The sequence below is a fragment of the Suncus etruscus genome, chromosome 9, assembly GCF_024139225.1.
Source record: "Suncus etruscus isolate mSunEtr1 chromosome 9, mSunEtr1.pri.cur, whole genome shotgun sequence".
Classification (NCBI taxonomy): Eukaryota; Metazoa; Chordata; class Mammalia; order Eulipotyphla; family Soricidae; genus Suncus; species Suncus etruscus.
In genome coordinates, this window is record NC_064856.1 from 43918990 (window position 1) to 43926242 (window position 7253).

At 40.6% G+C, this 7253-nt stretch overlaps 1 pseudogene; it reads right to left on the reverse strand.

The window, feature by feature from the left end:
• Positions 1-5713: 5713 nt before the first annotated feature.
• On the reverse strand, positions 5714-5832 carry LOC126019558 (uncharacterized; annotated as a pseudogene).
• Positions 5833-7253: the final 1421 nt, after the last annotated feature.

Consider the following 7253-nt stretch of genomic DNA (forward strand, 5'->3'; position numbering starts at 1 on the left):
TTTTGAATGTACTCTCTCATACTCTTTAACATTTCTTCTTTAATTTGGGTGATTCGTTCCTCCATAGATATCTTATACTCAGTAGCTAAAGTTTCTCTCATTTCTTTTATTAGTTCTTGTGTTTCCTTCCTCATTTCTGCTTTTAGGTCACTTTCCCACAAATCTGTGCGTTTTGGCGGACTTGGAAATTTGTTAGGGTTTGTCTCCGTATCTTCAGATCTTAGGGTTCTCTTTGATTTACCCATATTTCCTTGTGTTTATTGGTGTGCTTTGGAGAGCTGTTTCTTCCAATTTCAGTCTGTTTTGATCCCCTGTGGTGTGGGAATGGGTCCCCTCCCTGAGGGTGGATCTAGTGGTACTGTTGGGTGGGCTTGCCCCGGTTTGGCTCCTCTTGTGCTCTTTTTGTGGCCTGATTCGTTGCTTTGCCCTATTGTTGTCAGCTATTTCTGGGAGGCAGGAAATACCCGACGGGGGGCGGGCATGTTCACGCTGTCCGCGTGGGTGAGCAGAACTTCCCTACCTTCCTGTGGGCAAAGGACCCCCAGCAGGAGGAAGGCAGCCGGTCGCACGGTCGGGGCGGGCGGGAGAGACTTCCTTACCCTCCCGGGAGCAAGGGAACCCCAGCAGGAGGCAGACAGCCGGTCCCACGGTCGGGGCGGGTGGGTGGGATTTTCTTACCTTCCCTGGGGCAAGGGAACCCCCGCAGGAGGAAGGGAGTCGTTCGCGCGGTCGGGGAAGGCGGGAGGGACTTCCTTACCTTCCCGGGGGCAAGGGAGCCCCAGCAGGAGGAAGGCAGCCGGTCGCAGGGTCGGGGCGGGCGGAAGGGACTTCCTTACTTTCCCAGGGCAAGGGAACCCCAGCAGGAGGCTGGCAGCCGGTCGCGCGATCGGGGCGGGTGGGAGGGACTTCCTTACTTTCCCGGGGCAAGGGAACCCCAGCCGGAGGAAGGCAGGCGTTCGCTCGGTTGGGGCGGGCGGGAGGGACTTCCTTACCTTCCCAGGGCAAGGGAACCCCAGCCGCAGGGAGGCCGGCGTTCGCGCGGTCGGGGCGGGCGGGAGGGACTTCCTTACCTTCCCAGGGCAAGGGAACCCCAGCCGCAGGGAGGCCGGCGTTCGCTCGGTCGGGGCGGGCGGGAGGGACTTCCTTACCTTCCCAGGGCAAGGGAACCCCAGCCGCAGGGAGGCCGGCGTTCGCTCGGTCGGGGCGGGCGGGAGGGACTTCCTTACCTTCCCAGGGCAAGGGAACCCCAGCCGCAGGGAGGCCGGCGTTCGCGCGGTCGGGGCGGGCGGGAGGGACTTCCTTACCTTCCCGGGGGCAAGGGAACCCCAGTCGCAGGGAGGCCGGCGTTTGCCCACAATTATTTATTTTATTTATTTTCATATAGTGAGTACATGCCTTTTCGATACTGTAACAATTTGATTGGAAAAGAAATGATATATGGTAAGCTACACATATTTACAGTATGTAATTTTATAATTCTGATATGTTTATTTTAAGAAATTAAATTTAATTGCAGTACATTTCTTATAATAGCAGAACTCCTATAACAAACATTCCACTACTATTTTAAGATCCCTCTACCATTATCCAAGTCACTTCCACCTCTCTCCTTTCCATAATTCTGTTTCCAGTTTTGCTGATAAAGTCTTAGTTTTGTTTCTATTGAAGATTCTTCAATCTCTTTGTCAGTTTTTATAAACTTCACATGTCAGTGGTATCATCTGCTATTTTACTTTCTGACTATTTTCACTTAGTTTGATTATCTCTGATTCCATTCAAAATATATGAACAAATTTATATGGATTTCAAGAACAATTTAATAATTTCTTTTTTTATTGTAAGAATTTATTCAAGAGACAAAATTGATTAACATATTGAGGTAAACAGACATAATATAATATAGTAACATAACATAACATATAACTAATATAATATAATAATACATGTAAGTCAAAGAACATTTCTAAATAAAACACAATTTTTTTGATCATAATGACTTACATATCTTTCACAGTAGTATTTTAGGTACATATTAACATTGAATCAGGGGAATATCCATCACCCCCAGTGTTGTCCTCCCTTCATCCTTGTTCCCAAGCATATATCCCTTTCTCCCTTCTTTATCCCCCAGAATGCTAGTTTAACTAAAAGCATATATGTTAACACTAATGTAAACCATTTTTTTTTTGCAGTTCCAGATATTTTTACTAGTGGTTTTTAAAGGTTTAGATTCAAAGGAGCACTGTATAAACAATGTTAGAGTGGCAATTATCATTTGCATGGGCCCACCAAAGTATGGGGGTCATGAAAGGAAAAACTTTTGGCCTAAGTACACGGAGACCCTACCCCTGAAGATTCCTGACATAAGACCATTTGTAGGCTTCAGGCAAACTAGTTCGTCCAAACCTGGTCATTGTCTGTAGTCCTTATACAGTTATATTTTTCACAGTCTCTGTTGTTGGTATCCTGTTTTTGTATTGAAGGTCCTGGAATCTGTATATCCTACATTGAAGTCAGGATGGTGAGGAGTGGCATCTAATTTCAACTCAGAATTAAAGGGCAATGCAGAAAGCCCTGTCCAGTACGCAGGTCGTTGTTGTTGTTGTTGTTTAAATCTTTTCAGTGTTAAGGGAAGACTCTTTCGAGTAAATCAATGTCAGAGCAGCAGTGGGGTCTTCCATGATAGAAAATTACTTCCAGGTGATGTCATAGACAACTTTGGATGTTTTATAGATGGCTTTGCTGGTTCAGGGGTGACTGGAAAATGCCCAAACCTTTGAGGCCTGGGCTAGGTCATCATGTCAATGTTCAGGGTATAAGGTTCCATTGCACCACTAGATTTGTGTGTTCCTACCTCTATTAGATAAGAACTTATTTGTATGTATAGTATTTTCCATTTTAATGTGCCCATGCAAACAAGGAATAATGCCACCTGGCATTATCAGTGCATCAGGGGGCTGCAGGAACAAGTCCAACCTGGTTCAAACATAAGCATTAAACTGAGGGACTCTTTCACCAACATTCCTTATTGAAGAGTTCACAAAGAGAAAAAACGATAAAAAGTGGGGAAAATAAACAATCTAACTTAAGACAGTAGACACAGTTGTCACCGTTTAAGAAAATTTGTGTGTTCCTATCTCTATAAGAACGTGTTTGTATATAATTTCCCATTTTAATGTGCCTATGCAAAAGAAGAACAGTATCATATGGCAAGATTGGTGCCTATGGGGATTCTAGAACAAGTCCAACAATCAAATTGACTTGCTTCTTATATAAACATTAAATGGAGGGACACTTCTACAAACTTTCTTATTTAACAAATAACAAAGGGAAGGAAAAAGGAGAGGGACTCTTTCACCAAAATACCTTATTGAACAGTTCACAAAGAGGAGAAAAGATAAAAAGTGGGGAAAATAAACAATCTAGCTTAAGACAGTGGACTCAATTGACACCGTTTATAAGAACTAATCAGAAACCTAGTATGGTAGCAACCACAGTTACACAATAAAAGAAGGAAGAGGCCAAGAGGCCATTGAGAGTAAACAAGTAGGTAAAGAGTACTGGCCTCTTCCCAGTCTGAGAGTCCATCCTCTCATTTTTATTTTGAAAATATATGGTACCCCCACCTGAAATGGTCTCTTCCCAAACTAAACGTCCATCCTCCCATTTTATTTTAAATAGCGCCCCCGCACGGTTTTTGAAATGGAGACCAATGAGAAAAAAAAATACCAGTGAAATGTCACGATGTAATGTCCCGACATACACCAGTGCTGCATCGGCCCGCATCCACTCCATGTGTCCCCCACTTAGTGTGGGGAGACTGAGGACCACAATAGAGTCCACCTGGGCCAGCAACCAGGGAAAACTGGAGTAGGGGAGGAAATAAGGGAAAGGCTGGAGGCCTGCCAAGCCTCCCAGCAACCCCCAAGCTAGGAATAATGCCTATGGTCTGGGGTGTCCCCTAACCCCATATCTGGAAAGAGCCGGCCTCCAGGATCAAAGCACCGGAAGCCAGCTATCTGGCCTGCCTCTCCCTCTGCTCTTCCTCATTAGAGTAGGGAGCGGGGAAGCCTGGAGGCCCCTAATATAGTCCACCTGGAACGCACAGCAGGCCACCTGAGGTGGCACTCAGGCCAGGCCTAGAGTCCAGGGGGAAATAGGGGAATGGCTGGAGGTATGCCAAGCCTCCCAGCACTCCCCCCAAGCTAGGGAAAGTGCCTGTGGTCTGGGGTGTCCCCTAACCCCATACCTGGGAAGAGCTGGCCTCCAGAATCAAAGCACTGGAAGCCTAATAATTTATAAAGGAATGAATAAACTAAAAATGAATAACCTAAAAAAAAATTCAAAAGTGGACCAGAGAGAAAGAAAATTCAGTGATCTGAGTTTATGCTTTACATGCAAAATGTCCAAATTTTAACCCAAATACCACATGATTCTCTGAACTCAGAGGTTGCAGTAAGTCTGAACAGCACTGATGTGACCCAAAAACCTCCATTCAAATGAAATTTTAAGGTAAGGTTCAAGAGAAAACATATCAAATATTATTTTGTAGACAAGTGGATAGATTTAATGTAAGAGTAATATAAAATTTAATCATGTGAACATATTTTCAAGTTTTATGTTTTATAAGGTTACACACTGTAGAATTTTATAAGTCATATAACAATGTATTTATAAAAGTGTGGATACGTTTGGAACCAAGTTATTTTTAATTTTTCCCTTTTTTGAAAATTTTTTTGGTGTTGTATACATACAGAAAGTAAATATTGGTTGGAAAAATACTTAGACAACAATCTAACTATATATGAGATATCTCTATATACCTAATATCTATCTCTATTAAGTATATTGATATAGATATAGATATATCTATAAATTATTATAGATCTTTATATATCAAGTAAGTAATTAAATACAATTATGTTCACACAAAATATATAATTGGTATTATTGAGAAATTATGAATCAGATACCTTTCTATCTACCAAGTAAAAAGTTCTGCATAAAGTAAAAATAAGGCATTTTTTAAGTCACAAAGGAGGATAGGTCACTAACAAAATGATAATTACATAAGACATTATGGCTTGCCAGTTGGGGAAGGCAGATGATCTTTCCCTGTACATTACCTCACTTATGCTAGAAGAAAACTCCTGATTGGTTAGTTAAAAAGTTTAACTTATTAAGAGTTTGGTACTTGAATTCAGATATATATTAGAAAAGAGAGATTAGTCAATCAGAAAGACATCCCAGAAGATAAGAAAATTTCATGCTCCAGTCAACTCATTAAAGAAGATTGTGCAGGCCCTATCCTCCTTCTCCAATCCTAAAAGGAACTTAACCATCAGGAGAAACACCCTAGATATATGATTTTCCCTAGAGACAGGAGAAGCCAGTGACTTAATCCCTAATGCAAGTATGCCATGAAGAAAGTGAATTTTGTACCCCAAGAAGATGTCAAATCATCAATGAGTCATTCTTCAAAAGAGAGCATGGAACATGCTATAGTGCACACATGAAATTACCAATTTGTCTCTTGAAGTAGCTTGATTCTCCATTCTTAGTTTCCTCTGAAGTATCAGGAAAAACAATAAAGAAAGATAAGACTGCTGCAACAAGAAATGGTGATAGTCTTCAAATGTATTAGCTCTTTCTAAGCACCTAAAGAAAACAATCTCCTCAATTTTATTTTTGTTTATTTTTTTCTTTTTTCTTAAGCCTACAGCACCCGGTATTCTCAGGCAGTCTCTGATCCAAGTACTAACCAGGCCTGACTTTGCTTAACTTCCAAGATCAGACGAGATTGGGCGCATTCAGGGTTGTATGGCCATAGACAATCCCCTCAATTTTTAATAAGCTATAAAAGTAATTTGTTTGCAGAATTATTAAATCAAATTTCATATGACAGGAAATAATTTAAAGTACTCATGAAGAAATAAAGTAGTTAAACATAGTAGCAACATAATGAAAAACTAAAAATCAAAAGACAAAGTATATAATACCATAACAAAGAAAAGTAATAAGAAAAGATATTTCTGTGAATTTATAAAAGACTGAATAACCAAAATCATTCTGAAATATGAGAAACTGGGAGGCATCTCATTACATAACTTGAAACTGTACTATTAATTCATAATGGACAAAACAGCATGCTAGTAAATAAAATAAAGACTTCCTGAACAATGGGTCATAACAGAAATTTCAATGACAAACCCTCAAGTTTATGGTCAACTAATTTTTGACAAAGGAGCCAAGAATTTGAAATAGAATAAAGACAGCTTCTTCAACAAATGGTGTTTCAACAATTTGATGATCACTTATAAGAAATTAAAACTGGATACAGGGCCGGAGTGGTAGTGCAAGCTGTCAGGTGTTTGCCTTGCATGCAGCTAACCTCAGATGGACCATAGTTCAATCCTCCAAAGTCCCATATGGTCCCCAAGCCAGGAGTATAGCCAGGAGTAACCCTTGAGCATCACAGCATTTGGCCCCAAAACAAACAAACATACAAAACTGGATACACACTCTAGTGTTGTCACTACACAAAAGTCAACTCACAGGGGATCAAAGACCTTTAGAGCAGACCTGAATATACAAAGTATTTTGAGAAAATATAGGTGGAATTCTCCAAGACCTAGACTTCAATGTAGTCTTCAATGAGATGATGCTAGTGGCAGTGACTACAGAATTAGAACTAAACAAATGAGAGAGACTTCTTCAAACTAAAAAGGGTTTTGCATGGCAAAAGAAACACGAGTTAAAACTAAAAGACAGATAACTGTGAGAAAATAGTTGTACCCAAAGATCAGAAAAAGGGTTGCTACCTAGGATATACAAAGTACTCACAAAGATTAACCCCTCAAAATATGAAAATACCATCAGAAAATGGAGAGAGGAAATAAACCAACAGTGACCAACAGGCACACAAAAAATATTCACTATCACTTATTATTAGGAAAATCCAAATCAAGACAAAAATGAGAAATCATCTTACACCAGTGAGAATGGTACATATCAAAAATATTGGGAACAACCTGTAGTGTTATGGGGAGGTGGTGAGAAAAAAACTTTTATCTACTTCATGGAAATAGTGTCTTTGTTAACCTCCAAGGAGAAGAGTATGAAGGGTTCTCAATAAACTCAGAATTAGCTGTCATTTAGCCTAGAATTTTAGTTTTGGGTATCTATCCCTAGAACAGAAAAAAATTCATTCAAAATGATATATGCACACCACTTTCACCATAGTACTAAGTACA